Consider the following 22,459-nt stretch of genomic DNA (forward strand, 5'->3'; position numbering starts at 1 on the left):
TGGTTTTTTCCTGGATGAACAGAATTTTATCCTCTCATTCATGTTCAGTTCTCCTTCTTAGTATGTGGTAAGAATAGTATTATGCTATTCTGTACTGTGGAGAGAATGAGAAGGCATGCGTTTAGAATTTGACTGCTTCATGTTAGTTAATAAATTTATCTGACATGTATTCTGCATTCTATTATAAATGTATGCAGCAATGAGACCATACATTTTCACGCTAAGAACTAGCCAATAATATTGCTAATTCGCATAGCTTTGTTCATTCCATGTTTTGAAAATATCATAAAATATCAAGTCTCCTTCTCAGCATTATCACTGTTCTTGACCCTCCTACTTGTAGGAGGCTTCGTGAGTTTAACTAATTGTTCTCATTGCAGATACAGATGTGTATCTTGCTACTAACAGAACTCTTGAAAAAGGCATTGCTAAAACATTGGTTTATTTTTGGTGTTATGTTCAATGACCTTAACATGTGTCAAAGAAAAGTTTGTTATTTTAAAAGTTTTTTCTTAGTGCATCCAACTTTCTTTATCATTTAACATCATTTGGATTTATACTGTAGGCTGTGTTTGTCAAATACAGCTGACACTTACTCAATCAAGTGAACGCAGTTTTTCGAAATGTCTAAACCTTGCAGCCCTGTTGCCCAGTGGGCGTTCTGTAAATCAAATGGTTGGTGGCAGCCCATAACATTTCCATTGCTGTTTTATTATGTTGCATATAGTGTTTTCATTTGCTGCTCTCTACCTGCTAATGGCTGCAGTGCAGTTCATTTTCTAATGAGGAAGTGCATGAATATGTTCACCATTTATTTAATGATGAATACAATTTTTAGATTTATTTTAAGAGACCTCCTCCTGTTGGCTGAGTTCTCAATTAGCGTGGTGCAGCACCAGGAGACCGGGCCGGTACGATATGTATTGGAATCCCTTTGTGGAATTGATGGCACAGTTTCCAGGTTCTTTCATTGTTGCTCATCAGTGAGTATCATAATTAGTTTGGAATATGTTTTCCTCAGAGCTGAAGCCAGGGTCACATTTCAACATCTGTTCCCTCTGGAGAACTTTGCCAAATACTTAATTGTTCTTCCTACCGCTTTGTTATTTTTGCTGTTGTTTTTTTTAAAGCATATTTTCTCTGATCAGACTTCTCTTGTGTTAGATATTTGCATTTCTTCAGCTTTTTACGGGCTTTCCTCTTTGATATTCTATCCACCAACCCTCTTTCACTTTTTCTTTTAGAAAACATGCAGTAGCATTTCTAACTGAAACAAATAGGCAATCTAAAACTGCCTAATTGTGACTGCAATTTAGAGTGCACAGGGTCCAGTGAAATCTCTTTCTTATGTATAGTTTTTCCTGACTTTTATCAATTAAAAAATTCTAATTTTCTCCAAATATAAACATCAATATACATCATAAACAATAATAAGAAATATAAATAGAAGTTAGAAAAAGAATATGACCTGGCCATGAATCACCTGATCTCTGCCAATCCCTGCTACAACTTTCATATCTGCCATCGTCTTTTCTGATTCAGCCCAAACCTGCTGTAGTATGTCCAGGGTTAAAGACAGACCAGACATGGCTGACTCACATGACCGGGCTGTCCAATCATATGGGTAAGAATGTGTGTTTTAGCGCATAATTTAATATTAGCAGGACTGATTTGATGGTTGCATGAAGAACTCCTAGTGTGAATCTCCTTTCTCTGGTATGGATTATGGCTCCTTGATGGCAGTACAAATGCTGCAGACTTACCTGAGACTTGTTTTAGTTTGGTTACGTAATCATATGTATTTTTAAAGCCGATTTTATTATTTTTGGATGATTTAGAAATGTACTATTTACATGCTCTGTAATGTGTTTATACTGGTTGTCTTGTACTGGCTGTCTATGCAACTAGTGTTACATACCACATTTCCAAATATGACAGTTATGTTGCACCTGAGAATTGCACCCATGATCCTTGGACCCACAGTCAAGCGCTCTACCTACTGTATTTCTCCACAAGACTGAATTGCATAGACCAGTCCAGTGCTTCTCAGCTATATAGGCACCAGGCTATAATTGCCTAATTCATGTAGCCATTTTCAAAGACTGTGAGAGGTTTCCCACTGTAATTTTCTTATGGCTTTAGCCCAATGGAGCAGAACTTTTTAAATTAACAGGGACCAGCCTCTTGTTCATGGGATCTTCATGCTAATGTTGCGCAGGGCTCTGCAGTATAGGGTGTCCCAGTCCCAGTCCCACACAGGTGCAGCAGGCTGGCTGTGTGTGAGGGGGGAGGGCCCGACAGCAGTGCTCAGGCTTCAGATCTGTGCTGTGCTCTTCAGGCTCAGTCCCTGGCCCTGCTGGCTGCTCTCAGCTGTTGCCACAGTAACACGGCCTACTCCTCGTCATCCCAGCCCACACAGCACTGTGGGCACCATCCTCACGTCTTGCCTTGTTCAGGCAGAGCTTTTGGGATGAAGAGTATTTTTTGCGGTGTTTCGTCTCCTGAAAATGACTTTGTCCCTTTAATCAGGCTTTGGAGTTAGATTATCATCAACTGATATTTGTCATTTAAAATCAATGTCATACTCATACATCATATTTTTTATGGAGACACAGAGCCATAAACATACATATGTTTGTTGTCATTCTGAACTGATGCATTCATTATTTCTATTTATGTTATGAGATATTTCTCCCTTTTTCATTGGATATAACACTTCTCACAGGGCACTGGGATATGCTCTCAGAGCCTGTACAGGCATCCTTGTGAGGTTTGGAACAGCACAGGATGCTTCCCTGCAAAAAGCACCTGTGAATTTTCAGATCCTGTACAGCCCTCCCTATTCATCCAGGGTAATCCGGTTACCTCACTAAGATTATTCAGACCATACCAGCTATGGAAAAATATTATTGCTGCATGCTGTACACTGATATTATGTTTTATCTATTTATCCCCCTATTTGCAATGTCAGCTGCCATTCTGTTTACAAAAATAAACAATAAGTAAGTTCATTAAAATGTTGTAATACAAAACATATAAAATTGTCTTTGGATTGGTTCATATTACAAGCACCGTCAAGTGGTGATTCAGACTTGAGAAAAACCCGAATTAGAAAATGAAGAATAAAATACCTTCACACAGACTAACTCTTCTACATTGGATTGTATAGACTTTATAAAGAAATATAGAATTCATTTATAGACAGCTGCGTCTTTTGCCTTCTGCACGATCACTCAAGGCAATAAATTGCTTAAAATTTTTTTTGGGTTGCTTGCTGATTTCTAGCTTCATCACTACAGGAGTCCATCAACAGCTTCACAGTCCAGCCCACATAAACAAAAGATAAAATGATAAATGAACCGTCATATGCCAGGATGACATTTGAGAGCTCTACAGCTCAAATCTTGATAGATACATCTGTTTAATTTTATCTTCTCTGAGCATGCTTTAAGGGTGTTAAAACCACCATGCAGAAGGTCAATGGGGCTTTTTATTCCAAACACTCAGGAGGGTGCAGTGTTCTTGTAACGGCACTTAAACTCTCCTTCCTTCAGGTATTCTGCTTCTTTAAGAATTCCTGCTGCCGACCCCGACACCTAGTGAACGGAAGACTTGTTTGGTGTCATAGTAAGCTTTCATTGTCCCCTACTGAGTGGACACTTCCTGGCACACAGCATCACCCATCCGCTGGGGCTGGTGCAAGACGTAAGTCAGTGTGAGTGCAAAACAACAGTCCCGAGTAGCCATTTCAAATGGGCCAACGACATCCATTGCCCACTTTTTCCATGGCTCAGATGGGAACAGTACAGGCTGAAGGGGAGCAGGGGAGAGCTTAACATTTTTGTCAGAGGACTGACACAGTTGGCAGGGAGATATCTTTTCATTAACGAGTGCATCCATCTGTAGCCAGCAGTACAAGTCACTCAGACATTGCTTTGTACGCACAATGCCCTGGTGACTTTCATGAGTCAGCGTCACCGGAGTATGGTGCAGCGAGGCAGGCACAGCGAATCTCATTTTGCTCAGACTGTTTGTGTCTCGTGATGTAGTAGAGCAGGACTGCCTCAAATGCCGAAGAAGACAAAGGCCAGTGTCGGTTGATCTGTGCGATCATTTTGACGCAGGAAGAATAAGCGGCAGCAAACTCATGTGGCCATGAATTCAGACTTGGGTCAGAGTCGCCCTCAGGAGAAACGGCAGGCAGAGGAAGGCGAAACAGGCAGTCGGCAGTGAAGTTCTGAGACCCAGGAAGGTAAGCTGTATTGTAACTGAAGCACAGTAAGCACGCTGCCCAACGTGCTATGCGGTTGCCCACAGGGTCAGCACCTTTAGTGGTAAGTAGAGTGATGGTCAGTGCACAGTGTGGGTTCTCCACTTTTCTACCACCCATACGCATCCAAGAGCTTTTATATTTACGCTCAGCTGGAGTGAGAGTTTTTGATGCAAAGGAAATGGTACGTTTCATGTGGTCAGTGTGAATCGGGAAAAAGACGACGCCTAATCAGGACTCAGAAGCGTTGGTAGAGAAGAGATTATTGTCAGCAGATCTAGATTGTACAGGGCCAAGACTGGACTGACCATCAGTTAGTTGTTTTGGTCTTTATGGTCGTGAAGCTGTTCTGTGTCTCGTCACTCTATGAGAAGTCAGCATCTTTTCGTAGGCAGGCATATAATGCCTCAACAGCAGTGGCAAAGTTCAGTATAGATTTATTGTGCCAGGACAGTAGGCCTAGGAAGGAGCGCAATATTGTCAGTCAGTGCAGGAGCATCCAGAATGGCAGAGATGTGTTCTTGGTCCAGCTGGATATCTTTTGCTGTGACTGAATGACCCAGGAAACGTAAGCTTGTCTGATTGAAATGGCATTTTGACTCATTCAGCTGCAGACCGGCATTCTTGAGATGCTGCAGCATGGGTTGGAGGGCACGTTCGTGCTCATCTGAAGTACGCCCCCATAATGATGTCATCTAAGTAATTAGCCACATTTTGTTAGCGCCGTAGAATGGTTGCCATCATCTTCTGGAATGCAGACAGTGTGGACACTAAGCCATAAGGAACCTGACAAAATCTGAACATGACCATCATGGCTGTCTGGGTGTAACAGCACCTGATGATGTGCACTCTCCAGATCAATCGTTGAGAAAACTGCAGCCCCTCTCAAAGATGAAAGGTTGACTTTATGCACAAAGCCATTTGCACAGCCTAACATAGACTTATCAGGTGGGGGGGGGAAGTTGTACTATTATGAAGTTCAATAACTTTTATTATTCATCGAGTAAACTAGATGTAATAGCCCATCTACAATTGAATCAATATTTTGACAAATAATTTATTACAGTACTCATCACACAAACTAATTTAGCGTTTTAACTAATAACTACTTAATAGTTTGTCCCATTTTGTAACGTTTAGTATTTCTACCCAATGTTTAGTATTTCCTCCGAAATCCCACCACCACCTTCCATCCCAGCTGCCACATGTTTCTTATGATACAAGAGATTGCAGGGTGCCCTAATCTTTTAAATATCGATGCCCCCCCCCCCCCCCCAGTAATATGTAATCTATCACAGATCTCAATCCATAACAGCGTTGATATAACAAATTGCCAATTTAGTTAGGCTTGGCACAGTTACAGAGTCATGCTCATTCCTTTGTTCAGACCGTTGTCTGCTTATGTGAAGGACAGTTCTTCACAGTTGTGCAGAGCAGCTTTAAAGGAAAAAACAGCCATTGGCATTCCATTTGTGTTCACTGGTTGTTTATTTCCTTTTGAACGGCGGATTCTTCCTCCCCGGCAGATGAGCAGCCGTTCACCTGCAGTCCTGCAGAAGAAGTAAACACATCTGTGAATGGGTAGATTATTTGCAGCAAGTCCCAGTGTCTTCTGATTCACTGTAAAGGAAGGGGAAAAGATCAAGCTTGTTATTCTTTGTGTCTATTTATTTTCATTCTTCTTTATTCTGCACTGAGCAAATAAAACATACAGGGGGAAGCTGATTGGGTCAAAGGGCAGCGCATGTTTCAAGGTGCTGAAGCCCTGTGTGTTTTTTCCACATGAATAGCTTTGATAAATTGTAAATAAATAGACACCACATGAAAGCTGTGTATTGTCCATTAACTAGAGGGAGCAAACTGTTGAATTCTAGAAAAGTGGGGCAATAGCCTAGGGCTATTCGCTGGAATCAAGAACTGGCACAAAGAACCAGAATACTCTGTCAGGCATTTGAAATTGAATCATTTTCTCATAATTAAAGGTTACGCTTATGGTGTCAATTACCTTATCAACAGCTTTGATTACCGTAAAAAAAACTTCCAAGTGACGTCCTGATTATTGGTTGCAGAGATTACTCTGCAGAGATTAAAGTTGGCAAACTGTAATGTTACAGTCCATAATCACCAACACCAACAAAATATGTAACAACTACTAACAAGTGGTAGGTAGTTGCCTCAGTCAAATTTTGAGAAGAGTCCTATTCCATCATTCTCACTGGATCCCGAAAGCTTTTTTTGTTTTAATGTGACAAGTAGCTTAATAACAAAAAGGTCAGTGGCGTTTATAATGTTTATTCTAGGAGGCTGTAGAAAGTTTTGAATTTTCTTGTGAATAAAATTGGTTTGCATAGGAAACTAGTGCTCTTTATACTTTCATTATTATGGATGAAATATGTTTTAATCAACAAATATAGGTTTCATTGCTAGCACATTCCAGCTATTTATTTACAGCACTATGTATTTAAACTCACTCTGTGATCTCAAGAGCCAGTATAGCTGGTTAGCTGTATGCTGGTCAGCAGTGATGTACGATCATCTAAAATCTTAAAATCTGAATAAAACTGGAAGCTATCGACCATATGCACTGTAATTTAAAGAAAGAAAAAGACACAAACACAATTCTTCTGTCCCCTCAATGTAGATTTGAATGTGAAAAGTGAAATGCGTTCACAAATGATTTGTGCAGACGCATTTCCTCCACTGTGGGTCATGATGTTGTGTCTGAAGTGTCACGCTGCCTTCACTATGATTGAAGCCCATGACCTGGACTGTCAGTGCCCCTGTGCTCCATGAACAGTTATTAGTGTTCACAGTTCCTCTCACAATTTCGGAAAGTTCACTCCCACTTCTACCCTTTCTTAAAATTTGCTGACTGTTTCTTTGTTTCTTGGTCTTTTTTTACCCTGTAGAATTAGCAAGTTCAATTCTTGATGTCCTGTAAAGTTAGGCCTGCTCAAGGTTCCCTGAAGAAGCCTTTGTTCCACTCAGTCCATTAAAACAGGCTATTGAGTACTCCTACTGCATCAGACCCAGTGAATCATCTCCCAGTTTGTCTGGTGTCTGGTGTCACTGACCTGGTTTCAGTTGTGGCCCACTGCAGACCAGCTCTGCACTGCCCCCACCCCCACCAATCCCCCCCCATCTTACTGTGTGGCATTCTGGCTCAGAGCTCCACTGGGAGAAAATGTGATGCCCCAGTCTCTCACAGCTGTGTTACATGATTGTTTGTGGCTGAGATGAAGGGACACCATTTAATTAGATTTTGTATTTTGAATAAAAAAAGAGAATAGAGAAGGCAAATTAGTAAACCTGATGAGCCCCCATGAAAACGTGAGTATCTTTGTGGGCCAGAAACAGCAGTGCTCATGAATAAACACCACTACACGATTATAAAGCTGTTTCTCTGATCTTTCTGTCTAATGACTTAAAGGGGAAAATGATGGAATTGGAATTGGTCCAAAATTATGACAATCTACAGTCTTTGTGCTGCTGGATTTATAAAAGAATAACCAACCGCGAACAATGAGGAAAAGGCTTTTCTTTGAACGTAAGTGTGTTTGACCTAAATAAAAAATGTAGTTTTTTGAGCATCTCAATTATTTTTTTTTTTTTTTTTTTTTTTGTTGAAAATTATTAAAGGACTAAAGAATTGTGCTATTCAGTAAAACCAAAACAAACCTTACTGGATAAATTGAGCACTCTCTGTCTGTAAGATGATGTCAGCATGGAACTAAGAGGGAAAGACATCATCGACGAAGGGGGACTAGCCATGATGTGCCTGCATGGGTCCCTGCGTGGTCCATGTGTGGAGCACATACAAAGAATCCTACGGCCCGGGGTGCTAGGTTCCAACAGTGAAGGGTTCCGCTGGTTTGTAATGGTGTGGGGTACATTTTCCTGGCATACTTTGGGTGCACTCATCCCCTTAAAATCATGTTCAGTGCTAACTATGATTCCGAATAATCACCTTCATCCCGTGATGAGCCATTTCTTTCCTGCCATGAGGGGTCTTCCAAGATGACAATGACCCTGTCCATAGAGCATGTGCCCCTATTCAGTGGTTTAATGAGCATGACAGCAATATTATTTCTATGCCACCCCATTCTCAGTCACCAGATTTGGACCCAATCAATCATTTATGGGAGATTCTGGAAAGACAGATGACAGGGGCCTCCATCAACTAGGCATGAGTTCATCGACTTTCTTCTTTCATCAACTTGCCGCATGGTGTGGCATCCCTTCAGTAAAATTCCAGATGTTTACAGATTTTTTGCCATACTGAACACAAGCTGTTTTGACAGCAAACGATGGCCCAATTCCCTATTAAGTGTCTTCATATTGTTGTTCACAATTACTAGCACGTAAAAGTATCCGTGGTCCTGTGTCAAGTTGTCGCCTAGTACTGCAGCCAGTAATAACAGCAGTGTTGCAGTGAAACCAGTTGTCACAGCAGAAGACTAGTTCACAGTCCAATCATTTGGAGCAGAGTGAGAATAAGCCCAGTTTCCTGGAGCTCTTAGGTCTGATCAAGCGCCAGATTCAAAAGGTATAGCCACAGTAATACAGGACACAGCATTGAAGCAGAAGCCAAAGGAAATTGAAAACCACGTCATTGTCATAGATACAGAGGGACAAGGTTGGATCAGTATGAGTCTGAATCCCAAGACAAGGAAGAGTGGGGCTTAAATGGTGTATCAGTGCTAGCAAAAACTGTGGTGTCCTTTCTGCTGAGTCTGGTAGTAGACCTTCCACATCTAAATATTCACTGTAATCAAACACAAGAAACACCCATCTAAACAACTTAAGAAAACTGAAATTAAATGAGAGGCACCCAATACAGGGATCTCAATCACTGTTATCACTCTTGTTATTACGTGTATTTCCACTAAATTTGAAACGTCTATACTAATTGAGTAGCATGTGCAGGGATATCAAGAATACGTATAAGTAACAATATCAGAACAGTGTTCATTGTAAACAAAGACCAAAAGAGTAGAACACATGACACAGAAGAAAATCTCTGGCTCTTGTAACTATGGTCTTATCTTGTAAGATAAGGCCACAGTTAGACCGTAAGCATTGACAAACATTGATATATATATATATATATATATATATATATATATATATATATATTAGCATTCAGGCCTGTACCATTATCTTTGTGCACATCACACATGCCCTCTAATTGAGAATATGGTGAAGGATGACTCATCTGACCATATAACTTTTTTCCACATCTCTGTAGACCGGTGCCAATTGTTTTTGCACCACTGAACTCTAAAATGTGCATTCGTCTTTATAATGAGGGATTTATGGACTACAATCCTACTATAATGCCCCTCTCTATGTAGTTGTTGGCACTGTTCTTGTTGACACAGTCTGATTTTGTCCTGGATTGACATTCTCAGTCACCTGAGGAAGAGTTGATCTTGTTTTTTTCCTTACATTGCACTAATGCACAAGCATCACGGTCATCGAATGAGCACTTTTGACCACAATTTCCAACCCCATTTACTGATGTCTTTCCCATATATCTAAATAAGCCACTGCTCCTATTGAAACAGTAGCCAATTGAGCAGTATTTGCCATCCGTGCTCCAATAATGAACCTTTTTTTAAAGTCACTTAAATCTGATCCTCTTGCCATCTTGATCAAAAATCAAGGTCAACTGGGCCTGCTCAGCTTTTTTATACATGCCACAGAGCATGAAAGGATGTTAATTGCTGAACTGTGTGCGCCTGTATGTAAGCATCTGCATTCATTATGTTTCTCCACTCATTTATTCTGGTTTTTCCTTTAATTTGTCACCCGTCTGTATATAGCCTATATGGTTGGTGCCAGTTTTTTTTTTTTTTTTTTTTGTCATTCCTTTTTCTTTGAAAGGTTTGGTTGCCAGATTGGCATTTTGGTGTTTTTCTGTTGCTTTGGTGATTTCTGACAATTGAAACGTGGTAAGCCAAACCTTTCAGTTGTTTTCCTGTCTGCTCACTATGTGAGCAGTGGCCAGCCCCAGCCCTGCCTCACTATACAGTGAGCTGGATGTTTAAGACAAAGACACATTTCTTTCTTAATTTGGCTCAGAACTCCACAATTTGAATTATGTCATCAAACAATTCACATTTGTTAAAAGGGCAGATTCTCAGTTAGGGCATTTCTTTTATACATTTTGGTTTCACCATGAAGAACAACACTTTTTATACTTCTACATATTCACAGCATGTTACAATGTTTGACATTGTGGGGCTTATTAACTATTAGAGATGCTTGTTTCAAGGTTGCAGAATTGAATGTCTGTACATATTTACAGTTTGCAGTCACAATTTGGTGATTTGGCAGATGCTTTCAGCCAAAGTGCCATGCAAAAGATGCACTTAACATGGTGAACAAACACTGCTGAAGCTAGAGATAGTTATGAAATTATGAAATCAGCGCGGCCATTGAGGTGTATGGCGTAAGACCTGCACGATAAATGAAGGGAAGTATTTTTAATAAAAACATCTCTTGAAATCTGAAGTAATGAATGACTGTATAGGCACTGTACAGACTTCCTCTGTATGGTATAGCCTAAATGGTAAGGAATAATGAGGCTGAAATTCGGTGTGAAGTGAGAGCTCATGCAGGAGCAGGGAAATGTGAAGTTGTGTACAGAATTGCAGTAATTTAATTTTTTTCGAGAAAACAATAATTTTTGATGGTGCGATGGTCCATCTAGGCTACTGATTTTATCTTGCTCCTAATTCTTTATGAATGCCAAAAAAGTCTAAAATTATGCTTTTTGTTATTCAGAATTGTGTTATGAAGGCTAGAGAAAAAGGCATTCATTGAATGGTTTACAGTGGCACTAAGGCACTCTAAAACAATGTCTGTTTATGAAGATCATTCCAGAAATCATTCAGGTTTTTTCCTTGGAAAAACTCATAATTAAAACACATCAGCTCCCAGCACTGTTCAGCAACACTGAGAATATTGGCTAGGCTTGCCTCATGTCACAGCAGTGACCCCAGCTTTGTTTTATAGCCAAGGGTCAGTGCAATGTTTCATCCACAGAAGGCCATTACTCATATTGAAATGCATTTGACTTAAAAGAGGGGGAAGACATCCCCCATGTTACACAACCTTCATGTGCTTGAAAATGGCCTTTCTGGTGGCTCTCGCCTCCTCAGGGGCATGATGGGAGAATAAGCAATCTGACAAGGCTTGAGATCAGTGACTCATGAGGGGACGCTCCGCCAGGCCCCCGGGTGACACTGCATCATGTAGGAAAGACGCCCTATCGCTCAGGTAACCACGTCCGGCACACGGGAGATCCGGGATCAAATGGCCCGTGCTAACGCTTGCATGTCAGGACACACAGCTCCCACACTGTCCCTGGCTCCCTGCCTGGCTGGAGATGTTTTGTCTAATGCACTTGTGACAGCTGGCTCCTTCGGGACTGCATGCCGCCAGGTAGTCACCAGCTAACAAAGGTATGAGTACCTCTGGAACTGAATAAGTCCTGCTCTATATCAGACTTTTAATGTCAATCCCAGAGAATGAATGTGCCACCACTTCTTATAAGTTTTGTCCGCCACCTTTCAGTGAAAGCACCACTACCTTTAAGTGAGGCGTATAGAGGTAGCAGTGATAGACCCATAGGTTCCCATGGGCTCTCCGCCAGGATGGATACAAGCTGTAGCCAGAGCTGTATGGTGTCAGAGTGCTGCTACCTGAGACTTGGACCTCAGGTCCTCATTGCTGTTCTTGTGTTGCCTGTCACTTTCACTTCCCCTAGAAACTGGCACCAATGGCACCATGAGGCATGGCCAACAGTGTTCAAATGGTCTTGTTCACTATACTTGATGCTAGCAAGCATGTTTTATATCCACTGATAACTGAAGTTGGTCACAAATCTTGTACATACTACATAAGTGTATATTTTCTGAAGTTTTCTAAGTTATTTTCTGAAAAACAGTCATGATCATGCCCACTCTTATGACTGCACTTTGATTCAAAAACCCTCGAACACTCATAAGAGCTGCCATATGAATGAATAAATGGCCTGGCTATGACAGTTGCCACCTTCAATATCTTCTTCCCAGCCGTTCTGCTGTTTATACAATGTCATTTTTTAAGTTTGCTAAGATTACAGCTTTCTTATTCCAGGTTACTTGTAGCCCTGCATATATGTATGAACTTCCCATATTATGCCTGCCAATGTACCCCATGGTACTGAAGGAAACTGAAACAAGTATGGAAATTTAGGGAAAAAATAATACCAAGTTATCCCTCACCCAGTTTGAATCATTCAGAATAGATTTAGATTCAGACACAAAAGTGGCTTGATTTGCAAGTATAATATTTAGTGAGAAGTTTTAAGTACCTTTGTACCTGAACAACCTGTTGGGGAAACACATGTGAATGGACATCCATGCTATGTCTCTGCTTGTTGTTGAGAAATATTCTCCTCCTGCTAAAAATGCGATCTCTGACCACCTCACCACTTCGCTTGACACTTTGCTTGTAGCGCTCGAGGGTGTATCCTCAACAGAGGTCTGGGAAGGGCCACAAAAAACCTGCATAGTGTACCTTTAAGCAGTTCAACAAAAAAAGGTCAGAACTCCACTATGCAATTCTATGCAGTGACTATTAATAAATGTTATTTGTTTCTTTATTTTATTTTCTTTATTTATTTTAGTTTGTCCCAGATTAAACTGAGCATATATTGTGTCTTTTAAGTTATTTTTGTCTAGAAAAAATGAGCTAGCTCCCGATTTATTTTTTGAGTGTATGCTTCACCCCTCAAATGATGATCAATGCAATTATGCAATGCAAAAATCCCATTTTAATACCACATTTTCATTACTTATTACAAATTAATTCACTAAGAACAGTAGACAATAATAAGCTGCTACCTATTCAGTGATCATTCAGATACTGCCTTTTTGAATTTTAACTGTACATAATAGCATTTCATGAGCTAGGCTACATGCTGTATCATATTCGGTAGCAGAATACAGTGCTTATGCAAAACATTTCTGTTGGGAACAGTGTGTAAATCGACTATAACCATTTAACTGCTTTGGAACTCAAACAACATTAGGGGATAGATGAATGAATGAATAAATAAATAAATAAATAAATAGTGGTGGTCGCCTCTCACATGCTGTGCTCTCCCTGTGTCCCAGTACCTCCTGGCTGGAATGACCTTTTTCCATCTTTCCCTAATGAAGCTGGCAGCGGTGACAGCTCCGCCCAGTCCTCACTTTCACTGCCCCTCTGGCTGGGTGCCAGCCCCTCTCAGGCCCAGCCTTGTGTGTGCTCCCTGGAGACCCACACGCGGACCTGTCGTAGATGTAAACCAATCCACCGCTACACCACTAACCCCTCAATTATTCAGACCACTTTTTAATGAGTTTTCCATCTACATCTCTCGTAATTAACGGAAAATATTTATTCTGTCCATTCACGTACATTCAGTTTATTAGACTGAAGTGCCTGGGGCTGTTCGCCAAATTCGAGAGGAAGGAAAGGAATGGGCGAAAAAATGGCTTAAAACTGATTTTTTTTCAGACCACATTTCTGTCTGCAAACCTGAAAAATAAAAGCTCCAAACACTCCAAAATCTCAGTGAAACTCTAGAAAAATAATATATTGCTTCTTATTTTCATTTTTGTTTTTGTGTTTTCTTAAATCATGGTCCCCTAGGCAATTCTTGAAATTGTTCTGTACTGGAAAGGGGAAAATATTTGAGATGGACAAAATTGGATATTCAAATTCATTGTGTTGTGTGTTTGGTATTATAACACCACACAACTAATGCGATACATTTTGTCAAGTCATAAGTGCATATTCTAAGAGCATCTTTTTTAGAATCAAAAGGGAGATGGTGATTCGTGTGGGTGCAATGGCACCTCCTGGCACCTATGACCACATGCCCCTGATGGTAATCAGGGTCTCATTAGAACATTCACAATTTTTTTCAGCTTTCATAACCGCTGCAGAACTTCTTTTTTTCATCACCTGCTTTTTTCAGCAAGTTTTGATTTTTTCTGTTATATCTGTTTTTCTGTTTCCTGCATAAATGTTTTAGGGCATGCACCTTTATTTAATTTAGCCAGTATTTTGCAGAGATATAATGAAGGGGAGGTTTTGGGTTTGAACCAACTGCGCCCAAAAATACTGGGGTTGCATGTAAAATATGCAGAAGTTGATTGCAAAAGTCTAAGGAACAATAGTGAAGGCCAGGGCTTATCAATATTCTTTAGAAGTGTGACCTGCCTGTAAAGTACAAGATCTGACCTTGAGATTAATGATCTGATTTACTCTCACATGCATTACTTCTGTTGTCTCTATGTCAGAGAGTGCTCTGTCCAAATATTTAAACTCCATGACAGAGACAGTCCTGGAAAGTCATTAGTTTGTCCTGAAAAAATGATCAGATCTCTGTTGTCACTTGACATAATGACACAGTCCAAATCAACCTGAGGCCAGGCCCCTTGACTCCTATAACAATGGCACTAAATATATCTTGTATTATGTGTGCCAAAAATTATTTCAAAATACCTCAAATGATGAATGTTAATTGTTTTAATTTAACCAGCAGACTACTGCAATAAGCATCTGTATACATTATAAGGCAATAGATTAGTTTAGATGAACTGAAACTGGTTTCTCTTTAAAGTAGGTATAGTCCATTGTTAAGCATCTGTGTGGATTATAAAGCAAGACTTTAGGATTATAAATGCTGAAAAAAGTTTAACTTTAAAGGACACACAGTAAAATACTACATAGAGCTTCTAAGAATAATTTCTAAAGAAATAACTCACCATTAGGGATACTGAAAAGCATTTCACTTTAAAGAATGGACAGTAATACAGTACATATAGCATCTATGAATGATTTGAAAGCAATACCATGAAATTGTGAGTATTAATGATTTCACTTTAAAGGCTGTGCAGCAGAACACCACATTAAGCATGTATGAAACTGGTGTTACTTCAAAGAACACACAATACTGAAACTGGTGTCACTTCAAAGGACATACATTGGAATATTACATGATGTACCTATGAATTATTTATAATGCAGTATCTCAACATTTGGACAATGGCACTGACCCCAACATCTACTCTGGGTGGAATATTCCTGGGAAAAGCTGCAGATACTGAGACAGGGCACAAGTTATATTTCTTCTGTTTTGGAGAGGGTGGGTATAGTTTTGCATCATGTATTTATTTGTGTTATGAAGTTATGCTTCTTCAAAGGAATCTGTGTGTGGAGTTCTGCAGTGAGGCCCTAATGTGGTTGTCATAGTGTGGCAAAAGCAGACACTTTTAAAGGTGATCTTCAAATTCAACAAGCTCAGAAGTCAGTTTTGAGCTTTCTAGTCGCCTTGATAAGAGCATGCACCAGAGAAATAGATAATAATCTTATTTGGAAAGCAAAAGATAAAAAGAAAATAGAGCAAATATTTGGGTTGTACACAGCTGGAGAAAAAAATGATGAGCCTGTGATGTAAATACGTTTAGATTTGAAGAGCATGACAATTATTTTAATGCTTGGCATTTCATAATACAAATCAGAATTACAAAGAACTCTCTTCCCCATTTGATCTTCTAAGTTCAAAGGAGATGCACCCCAGTCTGAAAAGGTTCATTCAGTTCAAGAAGAGCGTGCCTTAATTATCATTTAGTGAGAGTTGGGATGAAGAAGCTGGCATTAAGGCACTAATGAGGATAATGACTGAGGAGAGCAACTATAAGGGCTGTATAGGATTTCACTGCCTAGCACTGTGTCTGTATTCGTCTTTACATTCCACATGGCTCAATACACCACACAGTTAAAGATGTTAGATGTTAATCACTGATATATTCAGGACAGGTCAGCTTTTTCCATACTCTCTTCTAGAACGAGTTGATAAAACACACCTATGCATGGGCAGCCAGGACATAAACAATACGCATCACATTGCATTTGCATGTGTTTCCTTGTACTGTCCTCATTGCATAAGCCCCTGGTAATGCTGTACGTTACACCAAACGAATTCAGTTTCAATTAATTGTCCTCTGTCCCCTCCTTTTCATTACCATTGGGATATAGGCTTTCAAGAGCTATGCCAAGGAGATAATGTGTCAATCACACAAATAATATGCTTGTTTACAATCCACCATTATGAAAAGGGGGCACTTAAATATTTGATGGCTTATTCAAGTTACAGATGAACAGTCACCATCACCGCTCTGACCCTGATCACAGGTCATGCCTCACAGGAGGTATGCAGGAGTTATTAATCACCTGTCCACAGGCTTGGATATGGTGCCAAACAGAATGCACTCACCCCCAAAAATATTTTCTGGTTATTTTCCTCCCAGATTTAAGATAATTATGAAATTTTGCCTCAGGTTTTTAAATATTTTGACGGCTTCTTAAACGCATGTTTAAAGATTTAATGAAATGGAATTTAAATGTAAGATGCTTATGCATATATGTTGCGTATATCTTCTAATGAACACAACATATTTTATATTTGCATTTTATAAAATACAATACCAATGGTTAAAATAGGGGCTGTGAATGTAAATATGCTTCATACTATATCATAGTACATATTGCAGTATTGTGTGGAATTTAAAAATATAAATCTGGCCTCCTCGTCAGTAATAATTATTTTTGGATATGTACATTATACATTTGTCCTGATAGATTACTTATCTGTTGTTGAGGAAGTCCCCAGACCTTTTTATGGAGAATGTATGGAGTGAAATAAAAAAATCAGCCTCCTTACTACACATCAAATTGAAAGCTGGTTTATCAGGGCGAGGTCTTCATTCCAGTACAGGGTGAGAAGACTGGCAATCCGCTTGCGCAGTAGCATTGTTCCAAACCTGCAAAGCTGAGGCTACAAAAATATAATTCCGACTTGTATGTCTCAAAATTGTTTGGGGACCACAAATTAAATTCATTTCAGTATCTATCCATGAATTTGCAAGCAGATATTGGGGAGTCTCTTACACTTAAAGAAATTGTCGGGATTGTCACATCAATGCAGTCACATTGCCTGGATGTATGTCCTTACAAAACTTTCTCCGACAATCTCCCAACTTCTATTGTCAGTGTTTTCCAAAATATTACAAAGGATAATGATAATAATAGCTATGTATATAGCACCTTTCAACCAATACAGCGAAAGTGTCTTACAGTAGAAAAAAGTAGAGCATTTAGAAATATAAAGTAAACATATTATATTATATATTAGAAGGATCAAAAAACATCAGAAAGGACAATAATATATCACAGAATACAAATCCAATATAAAACTAATAAAGCCAATAAAACAAAATATAAAGAAAGAATAATCAATAAAATAAAAACCTAATAAAAGATCTAAAAGTAACCTTAAAAGCTAAATTCTTTAAATGTGATTTAAAAGAAGACCCAGCAGGTCTAATGTTTAGCGGAAGGCTGTTCTAGAGTCTAGCAGCCTTAACTAAGAAGGATATATCCCCCTTTGTTTTTTGTCTAGGCTCGGGAAAAGCCAGTAAAGCTTGGTTTTAAGACCTGAGCACTCTATGAGATCTGTAAGGTTATATTATAAGCTCACTAATGTATCCAGACCATGGAGTTCCTTGTAGGTGGTCATAGCATGATACAAATTGAATCACCGCACCCCCCCCCCCCCCAAACACATACACACACGCACACACATTTCATCAGGCCTGCATTATTTTTATATTGAATAAAGATTTTTTTTTTTTTTAACCCTTGTTATGTGGCTCAAATCATCCCACCTCCCTGCTTAACACTGACATAAACATTACGACACAAGTATTGGCACATTGATTTGAATCCGTTCTACCCACTAATTTCTACTGATAATTTTGGATTTGGATCCAATTTAAAAGACGTTATGTCACTTGTTTAACATTATTTAGCCATTCTTCTAACCCCATACCAGTGTTATCTCTTTGGATGCAGAAAATGCATTGATTGGGGATATCTATTTTGTACACTCGCAAAATTTTGCTCAATTTTGTGGACTAAGCTTTTTCATCGACCCACTACTGCCCATTTTCTAACAAATTATAAATAGTCAAGGAACAAGGAGTGTTTCCTACTTTCACAGGCAACTGAACCTCTTGCGTGATCTATGCTGTGATCAGCAAGCACAAGGTGTTCTTTGGGGAGGTGTGGAATAAAGTGCCACTCTTTTTACAGATGATCTTACTCTCTATGAATTAGACCCCCACCAACTCACTTCTGGATACACTTGGTAAATTCCTTGGACATAATCTGAATTTAAACAAGAGCGATATGGCCCCAATCAATGATCATATAAGAAAAGAAACAGATTGCAGGAATTTAAAAGTTTATTTTACTAATAATTTTATCACATCATTTATATATTTAAAAAAAAAAATATTATTTGTAGATCCTATTCTTGTAAATATGTTGTAATTCTGCATCTTTATCACATTCAAAATAGATCCATGAAGTCAACCACTATGGCATCATAGTCAACAACTATCGGAAATCAACTGCAGCAGCAAAAGAAATTCAATTAAATATTGAATGTTTATCATCATTATGTTGCTGATGTCTGATGCACAACATGATAAAACATTTTACTTCTTCCCATGGCAGTTGCACCATGTATTTACTTGTTTTACATGAAATATCACTCCCTTCTTCACCACACATTTGCCACATTTACCACTCTGCCCTACTTTTATCACACTTCCATGCATCCTCTTTGGCCTGGATTCTATAAACATTTGTTTTAAAATTTGACTAACAGATACATAGGATCATTTTTTCATTCCTTTTATAAACACAGCTTAGCGAGATCAGTGATCACTAAAATAAAAACAGCTCAATTTTGTGAAGGGAAAAGTAACATTCGCATCTATTTGTCGAAATGAGGGACAAAGTTTGATTGAATCCAGGACTTAATTTTACAGGCCTGTTTCTGAATCCATCCATCCATTATCTATAACGGCTCATCTTGGGCAAGGTCGTGGGGGTGTGCTGGAGCCTATCCCAGCATGCACTGGGCGAGAGGCAGGAATACACCTTGGACAGGCCGCCAATCTATCGCAGGGCACACACACCATTTACTCAACATTCACTCACACACTCATACCTTTAGGCAATTTAGAGTCTCCAGTTTGCCTACCTGCATGTCTTTGGACTTTGGAGACTGGAGTACCAGGAGAAAACTCACACAGACACAGGGAGAACATGCAAACTCTACGCAGAAAGACCCAGGCCGGGATCGAACCCAGGGCCTTCTTGCTGTAAGGTGACTGCACTACCCACTGCACCATGTTAAAATGTACAATTTACATTTTCAGCCATCGTGACAGCTGTGCATTTCACATGGTGTTCTTCCCCTTGATGTGAACGAAAGGTGATATCAGGTGCTCACCGGTGAGTCATGGAGAGACCTGGAGAGCCATACCCCTTCACTGAAGGGTAATGAGAGAAACAATTCTACCTTATCCTTATGTCTCTCACACTGTCCCGGCTCTAACCTCTCTCTGATGGTCAAATCATCCTCTCGCCTCAGCGGTGGTCCCCAGCAGAGCTATCCGGCACCCAGCACCTCCGTCATTAGCACGGGGACGTGTACCTCCAAGGGGGCAGAGAGGCACCTGACCCGCTGCATGGGCAGCACCTCACCTCACTTCCAGATCACATGTCGCGTCAGCTGCCCCGTAACAGACGTTAATTGACCCACAGGCCAAACTTAAACCCGTAGCTATTTTCCGAGCCCGCCCTCCCCTGGTGCTGATGATGCACGTTATCGCCTGTATCGGGCTCGGTTATTTGCTGCGTGTCGGAAACCATCCACTAGCATTCAGAGAATTGAGTCACCTTGCATTTGGCAAAGCTGTCGATCTACCCCTTGGCTGGAAACAAGCTAACTGTTTGATGGAGGATGCACAGGGCAGCAGGTCTTGCTATGGTGAGGAATGGACATTTGATTTGTCATAGCTTTAGACTCCGATTTTTTGAGGGGAGTGGCTGTAGGCAGAGAGCAACTAGAAGGCAGGCCCCTCTGAGTGCTACTGAATGGGCCGTTAAACACTTAATCACATGTCACATCGTGACAGCACTGCATTTGTGCCGTTGTGCTCCGCTGCACATTGTGCTGTTCTTCTTCTCAGAAGGAGTGTTCGATGAATCACTAGACAAGCGCAGAACTGTCTGAAGCAGCTTCTCTTTGATTCACTATAAAAGAGAGAAAATATATTTTCATTTTTCATTGTTTTCGTTTCTTCATTTTTTCTAAAAAAAGAATCAGCACAATGACTTATTTAATAAAAGCTTGAAGAAAACCTAGTAACAACATAAAAAATGAACAATCCGACTCTACAGTTTATCTTCCAGATGTAACTCATTTCTGAGTGATGCCACGGTGCTGTCAATCTCATTAATGGCCATGTCTAAAGCAATATGTCTTATAAGACATTAGATTGCTGTATACTGTATACAAGACATTCTAACTTCAATTGTTTTAATGTGAATATCAAGTCAGCACTGTTGAAAACCTGAGCCTCATCAAGTCATTACTTGAAATGAATCAGCCCTATGCTCTTACAATGAGCAGATGCTATTGTATCAGTAGTAGACTGATACTCAGGCTTTGTTCTACCAAGCTCATTGAAAAGTTGAAAAGTACTGTATGTTAATGAATGTGTAGTCAAACAGGAATCAGCTGAAGAACATTTCAGTAATCCCAGGGGAGGGGCCTTAATTTATAAATGTGGTCTCAAAAATTAACATTTTTATAGCTTTATCATCCATACGCATATTTACACTTTCTAGAGGTCTGAAAATGAATTAATGTAAATCATCACTTCGATCTTTCTCTTGACTCCTGTCCTGCATGGTTTTAAATGAATTAGTTCTCAGAAATTAAAACCCATTACATGGTTAATACTGATGGATGTTTATCAGACTAGACTGTTATATGTTATATACACAAATCCATGTGACATGCCCAGAATAATCTCTTTCTCACAGCAGATTTCACTGGGAGCCTGCAGTGCTACTTTCCACACACAGAGTGGGCATTGCTTACATTCTGAAATCATTCTGCTGCTCTGTCTCTGCTGCATTGACCCTGTTTTTTTGCTTCTTCTGTTATCTCTGATAGTCTTTTAATAATGCATATAGATGGAAGGTGTTCAGGATGCTGGTAATAAATCTTCCTCTCTTTCCCCAAATCTTCTTGCTCCCTTGGTAGGCCTGTGGATATTTATCATACCTGCATCACTGTCCATAATAGAAGGATTCAAGCACAGTGACGGAGGAGAGCGCCACCAACTCAAAGCACCTCCATTCATTACTGTCAGAATAAATGTCTACGCTTTCCTTTTTATTTATCATAATTGCTACATGCATTGCTGTAAATTTATTTCTGCGCTATTTGAAGAATGTTGGAGCTCCTGCAGGGTGTTATATTGGGTGAGCAGGGTTTGGGTGCAGAATCTGTTGAGGTGAAAGTATATGTAACCGAGCCGAGTGTTGATATCGCCTGTAAGCCCATAGATGCTGCTGATTGAAGAGGTGACTGTGGATTAAAGTGCAGCCCTGTCAATCCGGGGATGGAGGATTAATGTGACCCGGGATAGCGTTTCGCCTCTCTCCCAGCAGCGTGGCTGTTACAGTCACCCGGGAAGGGTTTCAGATGGGCTGACTGTCTGATAGGAGTCCCTGTCTGCTGACACTCACTGGGCATTGTGCTGAGAGTCCACCGGACCCAAGCAGTTACACTGTCACTGGAGAACTCCCCTAACCCACCAATACCTCAACAATACCTGGCACTGAGGCCCCATGGGGTGGAAAGGGGAGGCCATTCTGCTGTGGGTCATAGACCACTTTCTGTGTCCCTTTCTCTAGGGGTTAGCAAACAGGTACTTTACTTGATCTCTTGGTCTTTTGGTTAACACGGTGGCCAGAGCTGATGCTCCCTCAATGCGAGAATGCAGGCTGCATGCCAAACTTGGAATTTCAGTTTAAAGACCAAAAATAAATAGCAAGCACTTTTTTGGATAATGACTGACTTCTGATTAAATTCTTTATTATTTGTGATCCCTTGATGTCTTGGAGTTAGCATGTGGGAAGCCCAATGATCTGATCTACTGAGGACTGAGTTCAGGGAAGTTTTATTTTGTGTGCAACATGAAATTGTTTTGTCCCATT

The sequence above is a fragment of the Anguilla anguilla genome, chromosome 2 (assembly GCF_013347855.1).
Source record: "Anguilla anguilla isolate fAngAng1 chromosome 2, fAngAng1.pri, whole genome shotgun sequence".
Classification (NCBI taxonomy): domain Eukaryota; kingdom Metazoa; phylum Chordata; class Actinopteri; order Anguilliformes; family Anguillidae; genus Anguilla; species Anguilla anguilla.